Source organism: Manacus vitellinus, unplaced genomic scaffold (genome assembly GCF_001715985.3).
Source record: "Manacus vitellinus isolate BGI_N305 unplaced genomic scaffold, ASM171598v3 scaffold_20_pilon, whole genome shotgun sequence".
Classification (NCBI taxonomy): Eukaryota; Metazoa; Chordata; class Aves; order Passeriformes; family Pipridae; genus Manacus; species Manacus vitellinus.
In genome coordinates, this window is record NW_021939471.1 from 6,807,210 (window position 1) to 6,825,268 (window position 18,059).

Here is an 18,059-nt window from a genome sequence, read left to right on the forward strand (position 1 = left end):
TGAGCTTTGTATAGATGTACAGCTACTTACAACTAATAATTTGGTGTAAAATTCACATGATTTACTGGAAACCCAGAATATTATAGGCAAAGCTTATTTCTCCCCCCTCCCCTGACTCAGCCTTGTAAACACTCCTTTGCTTTTCCTGTGACACATTACAGTCATAATGATCAGAGACACCAATTTTTTCAGATTTTTCGGAAACAATTAGTCTTTTACTACAGCTGCAGAAACACACAGAACCAGGAAAAAAAAAAAAAACAACAACATTTGGTTATTTTTGGTGCCCTTACTATTCTCAATTGCATTTTGGGCTTCAAACACAATGCTTCACCCCAGCCATTCAGGACCCAGTTGTTCGATATTGCCTGTGTAAATCCTCTGCCCCAATGTCCAAAGAATAATACAAAATCCTTTGGTTTGTAGAAAAAAGAAAAAAAAAAAAGTCTGAAAATCGCTATATGCAACTTGATCAAATCCCAATGACAAACAAAAAAAAAAAAGGAAGAAAACGGAGTGGGGGGAGGAGGGAATAAAAAATAAACTATACTGGTTGGTTGGGGTTTTTTTCCCATTAATGGAAGTGTCCCTGCATTGTTCTGCATTTGGAAGTTGACTTCATAGGGTGACCTTCCCAAAAAGTAAGATGCAATGCAGTTTTCTGGTTAGATAATATCACTGCCTCTGTGTCAGGCCTCTACTTGTGCCAAATTACCACCGCCAACCTCTGTTGTAGGTTATTACTAAGCAGAATTAAAGAGAAAACACTAGAAACAAATACCCACACACAGACTGGACTTGATAGTTTGCCAAAACTGCAATGTCATTATTTGAAAAGATATGAATGAAGTCTCCTTTCAACAGTACTGGCTAGCTGGTGGTTTTCAATGCAGTTTGAGACTGCTTTGATTCTTTAAAATCATTTGTCTAATAAATTATATGACTATATGATTACAAATTACTATTTATTACCAATAAATTGTTTTCTCCCTATGACGCAAGTACAGTAGCTCAATAATAAAAATCAGCAGGTTAAGGTAACCACCTTTCATCAGGTTCCAGAACAGCACATTTAAGCTGTTCCCTAAACTGCAGTAACAGCCCACTCTAGCAGAGGATGTTGTACTTCACTAACAATCCTACACCACACTGTAATGCATACACAAACCTCAGATTAACATACAAACAAATCTTACAGCTGACAACATCAAAAACTCGTGGAGGATGCTGGAACTGCAAAGGAATAACAGTTTTTAGAGAGAGCAGTGATATAATAGAAAAAAATATTTTAAAATAATGCTGAACCCTTCAGAAAAATTGAACTCCATTAGAAGCAGCAATTAGCTATTCTTGCTAATTGGTCACAACCAATGTCTTGTGACAACACAGGCCTGCTGTTGAAGTGCAGTAGCTTTACAGACACTCAGGAAGCAGAGCACTCATTCATTCCAAAAGCTTCACCCTGCAAGACCCCAATACACATCAGTGATGCCAACTGCAGCTGGAAAAGCAGCAACTGCTGAAAACAGCTCAGGCAAGCCTCAAGTACTAATGTAACACAGACTGTACCAGTTAACTTCAAATTAATATCCCTACTGGACATGGCAAAAGCTCTTAATCCAAGTGTCATAAGACTGAGTCACTAATTTGTGATCAACAGAAGAAATTCACTGGAAGTTCAGTCTTCCACTAGTACTGACTGTAGGAAACAAAGTAGAGTATTTTTGAAGTCCTCAACACAAATACGGTTGCTTTAAATCCATTTCTCCTTGGTCAGAGAGGAACACATATACCAGCATTGCTGACATCCCATCAGATGCTGTATCTCGGCTAAAACAAAAATAGAGCTTCGATTATAGAACATGCTATCCTCAAATTTACTTTCTAATATTTCTTATATGAGTAAAGAAAAAATTGCTTTACTATTGTATCCAACTTAACACAATGGTAAAAGTAGTTTCCACCGCAGCTGACCAGAAGTCATGACCAACTCTGATCACACATACACAACATACACTCATGCCAACAGCTTTCCATGAAAATAACTTTCTTAAACTTCTTACTTCGCTTCTTGGTATTTTCTAGAAAATTAGCACCAAAAGTGTTGGGTTATAAAAACCCATCTGTACTGTGGATTGGCAGTGTAAATTTGGATCATCGATGTAATTGTGTATCTTCCTTAATACCTTACCTAAGAGCTGCAGATCCTGAAGCAAATGGTAATAAAAGACCTAGCAAATGTACAAAGGTACACAGAGTGGCAGAGCACACTTGAGGCATTTAAATGTTAAGATATGCAAACTGATGCTTCTGATGCAAGGGAAAAACCCTAGGAAAACACACCAAACTTCAGAGCAAACTGGCAAATACTTCTTTTAGAGTAAAGGGAAAGGATTGGCACACATAACGATAAGCAGTTTCAAAACTGAAGTACTGCACAATTGCACGAGATTAAGTGTTAAAATGTGCTTTCTCTGCTATGAATTTCAGTGATGGAGCTAACTTCCCAGGTCCTGAACCACGTCCAGCAGCAGCCAGAGGCTGCACATGCCTGTGTGTCAAGATGAGATGTACTCAGCCTGGAATCACGCTCATCTCTCGCAAAGCACTGGACACCAAGGCAAGGGGAAGCTGGTGATGATCTGCCAGAGTTCAGCTCTGACCAGCAGATGCACACGGAGCAGAGGTTACACAAAAGCAAATAGACAGGCTGTTAAAAAGTGTCAATAGCACACTTAGTGGTTGGACAGACAATTCTGGAGGGAGACACATGTTAATTAAAAGGTCAGAAAATACTGCCGCAGATCCAGCAGTGAAGTTTCATGCAGGTCAGGAAATTAAACTGTTCCCATTATATGTCGTGACATCAGCCTTTTAGAGTTAATCAGAAATTCTCTCACTTCCCACTTGTTCTCTTGTGTGCACAGGGAATGCAGAGGGTCTCCGGGCCCCTGAGGCAGAAATGCAGCTCTAACAACGTGCTTGGAAAAGTTTGCAAAGGTTCAGAGTATGCCATGGGCACCACATCTGAAACAGCAAGCAGTTATGATGCATACACTAAGAAATGTATGATGGAGCTTTTTGTTGGTTTGTTTGCATTTCTTTTTATTTTTTAATTGGGCAGGGCTACTGGAAATTTAAACCACCACAATACCTACTGCTACCTACAGGCTACTGGCAGGATTTAATCAAGGATGCCTGATGTAATAGGCACTGAAATTCCTGGAGATTACAGAATGCTGCAAAGGGTGTCAAAAGGTATCATAAGGCCAGGTAACAGAAATAAAGTGATCTAAGCATATGAGACCAGAAAAGCAATCCATAAAAAATACATGACTCCTTAGTGTTAAAAAGTATAATTTTGGATACAGTCTACATTTAGTGAGCAATAACCAAACAGAGCCAAATATAACATGAGCTTTTATAGCTGTCTTACAATCTACATCTAGACTGAGGAACCTTTTCTGTGTTGAGGCACAAATATGTCTCCCAGTTATATTTGGTGGAGCACACAGCAAAATGCAATTTAACATTATCCAGAAACAGTGTGGCCAGTGAAACATCATTCCTAAAGTTCCAACTGCAGCCAGAGGATATTCCCTCCCAACATTTAGTGGGTCAACTCAAGTAGGCACAGAAACCTCTGCTGACCAGGTAAAGGTCAGCTCACTGACTGCTGGAATCAACAGGATCCTCTCTGCCACATCAGAGGGCTTGCGACCAGGACCAGACTGAAAGGCTGATTCACCACTAGGGTAGAGCCTGAAAAGCAATGTGCCTTAGGTCTTTCAAATAAAATAACATTCTCATGACAGAAAGCTCTAACAAAATTGAGACCTCACTTCATCTATTCATAAAATAAAACAAGCTCAGAAGTACATTTAATGTAGCAAATAGGATTTTACTCACTTCAGATTTTCAATGTGAAGATGTCATGTCCTGCAAGCACCACTAAGCCTAACTTCATAACAGAGGTTATGAAATACAGGGCTAAGGTGCATTTCTTCTCACCTAGAATTCATAATCATTCCATTATTAATCCACATTCACAGTTCAGATATGACTGAACTCTTCTATTATTAACAGATTGACAGTGGAATATTCAGCTTCACACAGTCAGCCCTCTCAGAGGCATTAAACAGTTGCTCTGTGGGTGGGGGTTTTTTTGTGGTTTGGTTGGTGGGGTTTTTTTAAGCATTATGATTTCCAATTAGTCAAAACAACGATGTAGACACCCTGCATTTCAGAACATGCCATTCCTTTTGTTAAAGATGGAGATAGAAGTAGGTGAGATACTGGAAATACAAGATCTATTTTGTGTCTAACATCAACCTCACATAATCCTAGCTATGTTTTTCTAAGAGAACTTAAGTTCATACAGGGCAGGTTTTACTAGGGAGTAGGAAGAGGGTGGTGAAGAGGCATGAACTGCTCAGAGGCAATCTGAATGCACATAATAAAGTTCCCTAAATAAGGAGAGTCCCAGGACTAAATCTCCAGTCTTAATGTTATTCTGTAAACCACAGTAATGACTATTACTTTTAAAGCACATTTTTCGTTACTTTCTGGATTTGAGGCTCTTCCTCCTCCCATTTGCTTCAAGATTCTTTATCAGAATGTGTCTCCATCACCTTAACCATCCCTGAAACCCCCTTCAAAGCATGATGCACTAAAAGAAGTGTTTAAACTCTCCCAACAACTCCCAATTGAGAGTTGCTACATGAGTTCTCCTCACTTCTCCTTCACAGCGTCCATGACAGCTTCTCTAGTTAATACCTGAGAGATGTTAGCACTGGATTGCCACTATGTAAGTATTTTAAATTACTTTCAAAATATTTGTGAAAAAAGACCAAAGAATACTGTCAGAATTCATATTGTTGTTCTCATTTCCAATTACTTATTCTTAATACATACCACTAGGAACTAAGATTTAAAAAATAAATGATAAAACACTATGCACAAGCCATGCTGCCAAGAACAGTTATCCAGAGCCATGTTTTATTTGAGAGAAAAACCATCACCCTCCAATAAACAGAGGATTTTATTAGCAAGCTGTTTGTTAATCCATGCAATTTGTATGTAGCCAATGAATCAAACAGATAAAATTACCTTGAAATGCATAATTAGATATTTAGAGAAGCAGAGAACTCCTAATGATTTACTGAATACAGTACATTTACAAAAGTAGGCTTTGAAATTAAAAATTAATAAGCTATTAATAGGATAAAACAGCTTGTGACTCACTGTCTAACAAAGGAAACATGTCAGGGAACAAAAAAAAAAGGAAAAAAGAAAAAAATCAGTAGACTCCAAGTATGACTCTTTAAAGCTATATGCACAAGCAATTTATTTTAATTATTAAGCACAACAGGATGGCATGTTCTCCAAGGGGATAAAAAAAGTCAACAAAAAGAAGCAAATATGCCAACCTGAAAAACATGACCAACATTCAGTAAAAACCAGCTGTGTCAGAAGATAAGACGTCATAAAAACCAAAGAGGGCGAAGCTCTCTTGCACATCATAACTAAAGAGATCTCTTCATTAAAACTTTTTCATTAGGCTTTTTACTACCACTTTTTCTGTTTTCTTGAAGTTTTTATCCTCAGAAATCTTTGTAGATTTCATTTGATCTAATCCCACATCTGCAAACCAGGAACAGTAACAGAGGAAAATGTGCATGCTTTGATTGTCAGAGAGTAATTTGAAAAAAGCACAAATCTTGCTGCCTGCCCTACCATTCTCTTTTGCCTCATGGAAAATATTAGTCTGTGTCTTGCAGGATGTAGAAGCACAATAGTTTGAAACTAGGCATTTGAATAGAGAGACTGGAGTTTATTTCAGCAATGACTCTCTAAGATAACAAAGTTGTCACAGTTCTTTTAAATTGACAATTAAACTGCACTTCTCTCAAATATTGCCATATTTTTTATAAAACCCAATTTATTTATTAGGAGAAATCCACTCTTTTTACAACAGTTTCTTATCAACTAATCACTTTTCTTCTCCAACTCTTCTTGTGAGAGAAGTTTAAACTAAAAGGGGCTGACATTCCAGCCTCTGTTAGACAAGGAGTTAATTCTAGCCTGACCACATCAGTATTTTACCCAAACTCTTATTCTCACACTGCATCTATGAATTTTATAGTTTACAGCTACAGTCACTAAACACACTTATAATTTGGCATGCTTTTGGCATTCCCTTTATTTCCTTCTTCTCCTGAAGATAACAGTCTCAACTGTTTTTATTCACTTTTTTGGAATGGTATTTTTCCATGCCTCTAATTACTCAAAGTTATTGCAGTGATCAAATGCACGTTCCTAAAGTGCTTAGATGTGTTATAAAGGGAATGTGTAAGTTTGAGGCTAATCACACAACTCTTCCAGCACTCAAAGATATCATCTGAGCACAATGAAATAACTAAAAGATTTATCATACATCCATCTTTTACATATACCATCTTTTCCTATACAAAGAAAAGTGTACCATCTTGTTTCACAAAAAAAAATCCTTTTCAGAAAATTGTGATGTTTCTGATAGACCAGTACAGTGCCAGCAAAGTTGGCCAAAAATAATGGAAAACTAGTCCAAATTGCCTAATTTGGAAAGACTGCCAAACTCTCCACAGTAAGTGGCTGACATTCTCTATTTTTGTGTCAAAATATTTGTAAGGTTTTCTCAACAATAACTACACTGACTTTATTAACATATCTGTAGCACAGTGTATTTTTTCATAGGCAATGTATCTTTCATTCTCAGTTTTTTGAACGACAGAAATTTAAAAGGTTAGTATAATACATGTCAAAAAACAAGCCCTATGGGCAGTCTCAGCCCTCTCTGTCTCTTCCACACAGACATGGGATGGAGAACCCTTCTCTGCACTCCTTTCTCAGTGCCCTGGCAGCAGCTTTCAGCCAGCTGCCCAGAGGAGGGCTGAAGCATCCTTCTGCTCTTTCCTTTACCCCCTCCATCAAACCCACCAGATGCACTGCAATCTCTCTGCCACCTTTCTAAGAAAGGGATCCAAAAACCCACAAAGGACCTCAGTGTTGCTGCCTCACAGCTGATCACTGCTTTCAGAGAACTACTCTGCTCTATCACACCTGAAATGTAACAGGCTTACAGTCCAACTAAACGTGCTAAATGGCAGATTAAAATAACACTTTCCTACCAGGGTGAAACAGCTTTAAATAGCAGAACTGTTTTAAATGAAACTTCACATCTTTATGCTATAATTTTATATGTTTGCACCTTTTCTTCATATTACAGCCTGTCTCTACTATCACTCTGAGTTACTTCAGCAGCCTGCTAACACAACCCAACTTGGTCAACTAACACTATAAATAAGCAAAGCAAAACTGGTAGCTCTACAAGCAATCATTAAAAGAAACCAGTCCAATACAAGCCAGTGCTCGATACAAATATAAATTCCTTGAAATATTACTAATGAATAGAGCTCTGAATTTCTAAGATTTTATGTTTATGAAAGAATTTTAAAAAGCCAATTTATATTCTTTCAACACAGTTTTGGGGTAATATGAAGAAACAGAACCTGCAGTATGAATTCTAACTACACATAAAGAATGCACTTTATCACATCTCATCTCCATCACTGGGAAAATAAAATCTTTGCTACTTTCTTCCACGCTGACACTGCAATTACAAAGAAAAGACTGTGGTTAAATGTATACAGCCAGCTCCAATGACTCCTACTGATGGTTTTTATTGGTGGCAAAACAATTTCCCAGCATTTTTCTTCCCTTCTGAATTAAAACCACAACACTTAGTCAGGCAGTATTCCTCCTCCCAAAAATCTCCAGTAACAATTTACACTTAGTGTTCTCTCAGTGACATGGGAAAGCGGTGCAAGATATCTCCATGAAGGGAGAGAGCAAGAGCTTCCTGACTAGAAGAACATAAGTACATTTTCTCCTCTTAAAATCACAGAATCATAGAGTTGGAAGGGAGTCACCAGGATCACCAAAGTCCAGTTCATGGTCCTGCACAGGGCAGCCCCAAGAATCACACCACATGCCTGAGAGTGTCGTCCAACATTTATCAAACTGGCAATTCCAACACTGTGAAGGTGAGCATATAGCAGTCTTTTCATTTAAAAGACTATCTGGAGGCCACCAGTTACTTACATTTCTCTCTTTTCTCACTCAAGAATACCTATTCTGTTCTAGCTTTCTGCAAATAAGAAAAATAAACAACTAAACTTTCACATGGCTTCAGGGTCATAAGTACCAGATCTGTAACTACAGATAAAACGAGGAAGAAAAAAAAAAGATAAATCTACTTTCCAATTAATGCAAGGAAAAAAACTTGAATTCTAATGTTGTTCTCCACTTTTCTCTGAAGGACTGGTGGGAGACCATTATGTCAGGCTACCTGCTCCAAGGAGAAAGAAAACACACTCTGTAAAGTCACCATCAGAAAGAGTGCCCTGCTCCTGCTCTATTTGAAGTTGCTCAGCTATCCAGAACCCAATCCTAGAGCACAGAGCCAGGGGTCTGCAATTACATTTAATATCAGACTTAAGAACATAACTCTGCTGTGAATCCACTGCCATGGGAAAGGACCCTTTGGTTGTTTCTCTCAGCAGCAACAAGACCCAACTCACTGCCACTGCAAGTAGGAGCTGGACAAGGAACTGTCTCCACTGATTCAGTCTCTGAAGAAAATAAAAAGGAGAAAAATAGGACTATTCAGGAATTTAAAAGAAAGCAAGGTGAAAAGAAGTCTGCCTAGGGGTTTGGAGTAGCTTTTTTTCCTTCTTAAACCAAAAATTTCAGAACACAGAGGAGTTACAAGTAAGCGTTCTTTGGAGGAAATAGTTTTGGAATCTTCATTTTGTCATCCTACTAAATATTAGCCACATATCAATTTAATTGCAATGGACTCCAAGTAAAGCACAAAACCACAGGTAGTACAAAAGATCGAACTAACACTTCTATTTGTTAGTAGAAGACTGCAGAATTTGGTCTCATGATAAACACTACTTGACAAAAATAACGGTTTAAATAAAAAAACAAAAAACACACACACAACCAAAACCAAAACAACCAAAACCAACCAAAATAAAAACTACCTTAGCCACTTTCACTATTCAACTCACTGTACCTGTGTGAGTATCCTTCAGAAAGATTCTTACATAACTTTATTAGTGAAATTACTGTAACACTTCTTTCCCTTTTTAAAAAGACTAAAAATTATGGAGACACAGTATTGTCAAGAAGTAAATTAGTTGATTTTATCTCAGATAAACTACTACTTAGAAGGAAATAATTAAAAATATTAATTGTAAATTGGCACAGAACTTTTAGATGTAATTAAAATCCTGCTATATTGTAGCTGGGATTTAAGAGGACTCCTTTCTACTTTTGGTAAATTCATAACGTAATGAACTCAACCTCTGTAATATAACAGAAGAACTGAACCTAATCAGCAAAAAATCAACAATAATTTAATTTTATCATGCATCAAGGCATCTATGGGTGGTAGGTGAGAGAAGCACTATGTATAGCAGTCATTTGCCTCTTATCTCAAGTGATTTTTTTGGTCTTAGTCCTTTCTCAGTAATGAATCTGACTATCGAAATATTAGTTTCCTAAGTGTATTTAGAAAGGGCAGAGGAAAGAGAAAGGCATTAAGACACTTAACAATTCATTAATTCATCACTGATTGGAATTGGAAATCAGTACTCCCATCAAGTGTTATCAAGTTATTTTTTCTTTAGGTCACTTACAGCATCATCCATTACTGGGTTAGTACGTACATTTACTGTTTTTGCACAGAACACAAACATGGGTGTATCATGTGAATAGTCATATCATATGATTACATAAATGCTACAATGAAAGCAGTTTTGTTATTACCTGTGCTGTTTCTCTGGACATTCTCAGTGTGTATTAGATGTTTTCCAAAAATCAAATACAGTCAGAGAACTTTTTCATAAAGATTTTTACTCTGAAGGGACTATGATCCATTGGTGGACTGTGAAAAACCTCATGAGAGTTTCTAGTAGCTGCAGATACTTTCCAGAGCCTCCTGACACCAGCGAAGCTCACCAGGACTCTGTCAAAATTATGTTGGTGCTACTGGAGGAATCTACCTGCAACAGGACATGAAGATTCTTGACCAGCAAAATGGTGTAAAAAAGCATTACCCAAAACCTCCTATCCTTCAGCAGCACTGGAATATTGAAGGCTACAGGCTGGTAAAACCTGGGAATCAAGCAGGTAATACAGATAAGACAGCTCATAAATCACAATGTAACAGGCTACAAGCCTGGGTTTTCACAGTATATTGGTGAGAATCCCACCAGGCATCTCTTTTCCAGCACTTGAAGTGTCTAGCAGTTGTTAAATATATTTAAGGAAACTATAGCTATACTAAAGTGATATTAAGGACTTAAGCAAAACATAAAAAGCTTTGGGTTTTCACTGCTTTTCACCACAGAAATAAATTTCTGATTCTTCATTTCCTATTGTGACCAACTACTATGGTAACACCTTTATAAAACATTTTCTGATAAACATTTTGAATAAGGATTACAGTACCTTATTTAATGCACACCATGTTGTTTGCATCTATATGTATTACTGAAACAGCAAGCTGCCTGAAAACCCACCCTCAAAAGAGCTAAACTCCATTGCTATCTTCTTTTACATCATTGTAAAGTAAAGACCCAAATGTTGCACAGGCTGTCAAATCTAGACTAAAACACCATTTCTAAAGTCCAATAAATGCTGTTTATGCTCACACCAGCAGTCAAATCATGGTAGGTTGCAATGGATGGAGGCTCTCTGTGATCAGAATAAATTCCACACAGAAATGTTTCTCAGGTCACATGAAGATACCGAGATAATACTAAGTATACCATGAAATTTGTATTTACAACATGTTAGTAAAATAAATGATAAAATGAAGTTGTACAATGCGTTTTGAAAAATTAATACAATCTTCCAGCACAAGGATATCAGTAAGTCACAAGCAGAGTAGTAAAACAGCAAAAAAATAAAAAATTGAAGCTGCTTTCACAAAGCTGCAGATTTCAGGAGGTTTCAGATAGGATGTGGCACAGAGAATAAATTCCAGGTGTGTTTAAACTCCATAAAAATTATATATTCCCATTTCCTTCCAAAAAGCTTTCCTTGTAAGATGTTCTGCTAATTCCTTTCACTGTATTAGCTAATTATTAACAATACTTCACTGTATTAGCCCTTCTCTCACTTCTCTCTCCTGCTGCACCCTGGGCCCTGGGGGCTGCCAGAGGCTTTCCCTTCCCCTAACCTTGGCTGCTGAACTGCACAGCATTAGGCACATTCCAGAGGGAATGCTCAGCTCTGCCATCCTTCACTCTCTCTTCTTTATATTCACACTTCTAAAAGGCATTTCCTGAGCACAGGAAAAAAAAAGTAGCGTGACACTAAAATTGTTTTACACGTGGCTGTGCAGTGCAACGAGCAGAAAGCCATCCTCACTCAACATTGCTCTTAAATTACGCCCCTTTTGCTGCTGCAGAAGAGTAAATCATTCACAAGTTTAGCATCAGGGAACTGGCAGTGAATTATTAGCTACAGTGTGCTCTGATACATCGTAACTAAGTGTGAGCCAAACTGTTAGGAAAATATCCATACATTTTACTATTTAAATACTATACATTGATTCAATAGTCCAGAAAAGACTTTGCCCCTGTAACCAAGGCAACGGGAGCTGCTGTGCAGCTCAATCCTACTAGGAGTTCTGGATTTTCAGTTTCTGTTGTAAAAGGGAAAGGATGCCTGTGTTGTGTAGGCACATACACACAGGCTTACATTTCATATATAAGTATAAAGAATGTGTGTGTATACACATACACGTATTTATACAGACACAAACACGAATGGAAATTACCAGGGCTGAAGTTATCATTTCTTTTAAAATATCAAACTCAAAACCTCAACTAAATAAAAATTAGGATGTTTTATACTTGCAGTAGAGGCCCTCACTCTAGCAAAGCTCATCTACCAAAATTACATGGATCTATGTTCACTAATGTATTTATGATGTTTCATTATACAATCCTTATGAAGCACTTAAGAAACTCATGCCAAGTGTTCAAATTCAGTTGGACATGGGTACAGATTCCTAGATGCTATCAATAAATTAAAATCACTAACGTCTGGATGAAGGAAGGAACTCATAACAAAAATCTGTTAAGAGTTAAGCCTCCAAAAATATTTAATAGTGTTCAGCAGAATCGTTCATATGAATTTATGTCATTAGTCCCACACAAAGATTATTTTTTAGGTTCCTAAATACAATTGTGAAGAACAAAGCGTTTCTTCCTTTTGAAGAGGGATTTGCCTTCACACTAAATTACCTGTACATTCATCAAATTTGATATATCTACTTTTTCCAGGATGAAATAGAAAACCATTTTCAGTGAGTGACTGATACATAAATACTTTTGATAGCTGCTACTTAACTCTTCTAATGTTATTTTTTAGGAAGTTTTACTGGTGTATCAGAAATGATATTAAAACACTCGTTTTAATTTTCTACTCATTTCTGTAGAACACACGCGCTTCAACTTTTGCCACATGCTAATAATTACTTTGTGGAAGACCTCCAAAAGAAGCCATTGCAACATCTATCTGATCTATTTATGAAGCCTGCAGTGCTGCAATATTCCAGAGACACCCAAAGATTAAACATTTACCACCAGTGAGTCATCGCAGTATCTGCATTCGCTGGTATTTATAACAATGGCAATGCACAAGAACCCCACATGAAAACAGATGGATATCATGGACAGACCACCATTATGGAAGAAAAAAGATCCTCAAAGTTACAGATGTCCCTCATCTGTGTATCGCTGGAGAAAAATATGATATGGTAAAACAACAATCTGCTTCCATGCAATACACTTAAATGAGGGATGTCTGAGTAAAATCAATTTAATTCAAAATGCTCAAAATCAAACAGTGAAACTGAGGAACTCTGCTGGCATGCAAGAAAAACTGGTAACAACAGTACAGGCTAATACCACTGCAATATAGTAACAATCCTTTGCCTTAATAATATTATTTTATTTAATGTGCCACAATGTATAGTTCATCTTCCCCTACATTTTCTGTAATATTTTCTCCTTGTGTTTCTACTACTGGTACTTTACTAAGTCATCTAACAACACAAAACAATACTACTATGATACTATGATTATCAGATTTTTGTTTCCCTTCATATATTAAAAACCCAAACCTATAAAGACAAAATATTACACTCACTAACATCTCAATAACAATCCAATAAGATTCATAATTTAAAATTAGATGTATAATATTGTAAAATCTGGATTTAGACAAGCCCTTTACATCCAAAAGCAAAGCATATATACCCTGAAAGCAAATTAAAAGGTGTTACTTGCGTGATATTCACAATTACTAATGAACTATCAATGGAGAAAACTGCAATCTTTAAGAGTGAACTAACTAGATTAAGTATAGATAATACACAGTAACCTCCCATTCACCTTGAAAATTATTTTTATATAAGTAATTTGTAAGAACATTTCTTAACCACATTCTAAGGATATTCAGGCTGGCATAAACCACGGTTGGCTTCACTGATTTTTCCAAGAAGCTATGCCAGTTACTATATGATAAGGACCTGGTACTTTACCTTTTACCTCTGTGAGAATGGTCTGTTTTCTAGTGCCTGGGCACTAGTGCACTGGTTTACTGCACATCAGAATTCATAACTAGAGCTGCTCAGCATGAAGCCCACAAACAATGGGGGTCACAAAGAAGCTGTCAGGTTTTGTTTGAAAGATGACCCCTGCTCTTCACTGACATTCTTTCCACAATATACCTGCACACTCAAACCACTGACCTGGAAATCTCACTTGTGAAATCCTAAACTGTGTTGACTAGAAGGGGAAAAAATGTAGATGGTACACACGTGCTACACAAGTGGATTAGACTTCTTCAGCACGGGTTAAATTTATCAGTCTTTCAGATGTGCAGAGTGGGGGTTCTTTTATGGCATAATCTCTTTATTTTTCCATGTTTGCAAAGGGAAACTTTCTTGTTTACATGGAACTGTGATGGTGGACTTTGCTCTTTGTGTGTCTCAAGCTTCATTCGTTGCAGTCATGTTACAAATATAGGAAAGAATCCAACCCTCAAGTTTTAATTTCTATTCTGATGTCAAAAGCTATCCCAAAATTTCACAGAATCATAGAATATGCTGAGTTGAAAGGGATCCATCAGGATCATCGAGTTCAGCTCCTGGCCCTGCACATGACAGTCTCCAGAATCACACCATGTCCCTGAGAGCATTGTCCAAACACTTCTTGAACTCGGACAGGCTCGGTGCTATGACCACTTCCCTTGGAGGATCTGCTATCCTACGGATATTCTGCAAGTGGCACAAACATCACAGAACTGTGGGGTTGCACACAAGCAAGATCCCTTACTTTGACATTCCTTATAGTGACAGAGGTATGATGGCAGCAGTTCAGGTCGTGGGTGTCAACTCCAAGAAAAAAATATAATAAGAATTTTTAAATTTAAAAAAGTCCAACCATCTTGTCTAACAGGCAGAAGTGAAAACCTGGATGCCTCAGATGTTTTGCATCCTTGGGAAGAGGTTGTCTGTACTACAAAGAAATCTCTATCAAACAAAATCATTATTGATTGGAAACATCCATAAGGATCAACTTTGAGAACCTTCCTACTTGGATTTCCTCGTGTAATTTAGATTGGTCTATCCAACTTTAATGGACTTGGGGAAAAAAAAAATACTCCCTTGCCCAAAGAGTATTCACGTGTTAAGATACTTAGCAACATCCCCAAGCAGGGATCAAGTAAAATGCTCGACCCAGACAGTGTGAGAAACAATTCCTGCCCTAAAGAATGTAAACAAAAGGGAATTAAAGAGAGACAATGTATACCAAAATGAGAAGCAGCTGGCAGGGCAACAGCACAGCAAAATCTCAAAACAATGTCCACCTTGCTAGAGCCTGCACTTCAGAAAGCACTGGGCTCTCAACAAGTCAGTGGGAACTTAGTTATATTGATCCAAGATAGAACTTGACATCTTTTCTCTGCAGGTCTGCCAGAGCAGAGCACTACGTATGACTGAAATATCCTGCTCTCAGCTGACAGTGTTCAGCTAAAAATGCAGATAAAAAGGCCAACTTTGTATTCTTACCACTGTGGAAACTCTACCACTGTAGGAAGTCTCTTTAAGCCTTGAACTGCTTAGCAGCTCCCTAGTGTTCAGTACAGTTTACAAAAGGCCAAGAGCATCTTAGAAGCTGAGAAAATATGTTTATTTTTGTAAAAACCTTAGAAGTTATGACTTGTAGAATCCATTCTCCCTGCTGCCTTCTATCTTTCTATTTCTCCAGACTGAGGACCTATCCTCTTATTTTCTTTTCCCTTCTCCCTTTAACAAAACAATATTACACGAGAGCCTGAAATACTGTTTCCTTATTTAATACATCAGCCATGCAATACTGAATGCCAGTTGTGCAGCTCACAAAAGAGTACATGTGAAGAGTCATAAATAAAGCCACCCTGAAGACAAGAAGTGCTAGGCTTGTCACACACGTTGTATAAACCAGTTTCTGTTGCCTTTTCTAAATTTTATTTGTGGAAAGCTTATTTTTCTGCATCCTTAACAGAATCACAGCACAATCCATTAGGAAGGACTTGAGGAGTTAATTCTCACAGTTAGGCAGGATGAAACCGATTCCCAAGAAGGAGACAGGCACACATTTTAAAATTTTTAATTCCACAGCTTCTTCTTTGTATAAGGATTAATAATCACTCTTAGAAGCTTATCCAGTATTGCAGAGGAATACAATCTTTCACCCAGAAGCAAGCATGCTACTATAAGCATTATACAAACAGTAGTCCACAAAAGAAATACCTCTTACACTAGCAAACAATGAAACTAGAATTATTTATGGACGTGGCAAGGGTGTCCCACAAACTGCAATGGGACAGCACAGTCCCAAAACAGCACAGTCCCAAAACAGCACACTGCTGGTTTACACCAGCAGTGAAGGAATAAAAGCATGCACAGACTTCCAGAACAGAAAGTTTGGACTTGAAATTTCACTGCTTGGAAGAGAGAACAAAACTTTAATTGGAAATGATACAGGACACATCCACATATAGAAAGGAAAGGAGGTTGGCCAGCGAGCAGTGGGTACCCAAATTACGATGTATATCATTAAAGCTAAAATTTGGACGGGAAAGAAAGTTGAAAATTGCAGACAACAGTCAGCCAGAATATTGAGATTCATACAGAGTATTCTCAGCTCCACAAACAAGTATGAAGACAGGCTGAGAGAGTTGGGGCTGTTCAGTCTGGAGAAGAGAAGATTCCAGGGAGACCTTCCAGTACTTAAAGGCAGCCCACAAGAGAGCAGGAGATGGACTTTTCACAGGGGTGTGTAGTGACCAGACAAGAGGAATGGCATTAAATGAAGAAGGATAGATTTAGATTAGATACTAGGAAGAAATTCCTTCCTGTGAGGGTGGTAAAACACTGGAACAGGGATTTTGTGGACTCCCCACCCCTGGATATATTCAAGGCCAGGTAGGATGCAGCTCTGAGCAACTTGGTCTAGTGCAAAGTGTTCCTGCTCTTGACAACAGGGCTGGAAGTAGATAATCCTTATGGTCCCTTCCAATCCAAACATTCTATGATTCTATGATTTTAAGTCCTTTCCTCAGAACAAATGGTTCTGTTCTAGGTCAAGCTGTAATTCATTCTATGTTGCATAGGCTCTGAAGAGGTAATTGTAAAGCTACCATTACCTATTAGCCTCAACAAATGCAATGTAAAAAGCTGATAAATCAGAGCAATGCCACAGAATTTCAGACACCTACAAAATCAAAACCCAACATCAAATAAAAATTAACATAACATGCAGCGAGGGTTAATAGAGGCTTTCATTCAATGAAAGGAAGCACACAAAGTGGAGACATCCTGACAGAAACAATTATCTGGTGTCCCAGTGAAAAAGAAGAGGAATTCATCTTTTCTGATGGATTAGAAGCCACACCACTGGCAGCTGCAAAAGCCAAACTCAATACAAGAACATCTTTGATTAATTCACTATCTGGTCTTGTTACTGTGAAACTCTCATGAATTTACTACGGACTACAATCAGGAGCATAGAGTTAAACAGGATTCCTCACCTGGGGGGAAAAAAAAATCAAAACCAAAACCAAACAAAAAACCACATAGGTCTTGCCTTCAGTTTTCAGGCCCAAAAATATCCCAATATTTAGTTAGACTATGCCAATAATCAATAATCCCAGATTCAGAATCCTCCATTGGGACCAACTGTGCAGAAAACCAGTTTTAGTAGGAGTTTTAAAAGGGATGGGTCACCTTCCCTCACTTCATGCAGGAGTATTTTTTTACACAAAAGTTCAAAGCTCATCATGGTTTTAGTTTATCTTTACAATGATATTGAATATATTTATTAGTCTGTTATCTCCCAACATTGTAATTTCAAGAAAAAATAAAGTCAATTGCCAAATCCTGCAGCACATTTTTATCGAACTAATGAATTATCCAAAACTTCATTTAAACATTAGACACTGGTTCTGAATTTGTCAGAACAAAAAAATGAAACCTGACAAACTAGGAGTAAGGCCAGAAGAAAATAAAGGAAACTTTGTTGCATTGTTTAAATAGCTCATTACTCTCTAAAGCTATACATATTTCACTTAACCTTTAAAATCACTCAATTCTTAAGCCTAGTTAAATGTAACTATGAGTTAAAGCTCACATTCACCTGCATTTCACTGTATTGCTTACATAAAGTTTGGTTCAGAATTCCTTCTAGACAAAAGCTTTAAGTTTATTTAATGATCCATATTCATAGTCTTTATTATATATATCCTATTTGCAATGTATCTACAGTATTATCATCAATCTGAAAGCCAGTTTGCATTTCACTGAAGACAAAGCAGTAAGAGACAAAGGTGACTTTCTCTGAGCTGATTCAGCTGCTCCAGTACTTTGAAGCATGTCCATTTTCCCTACT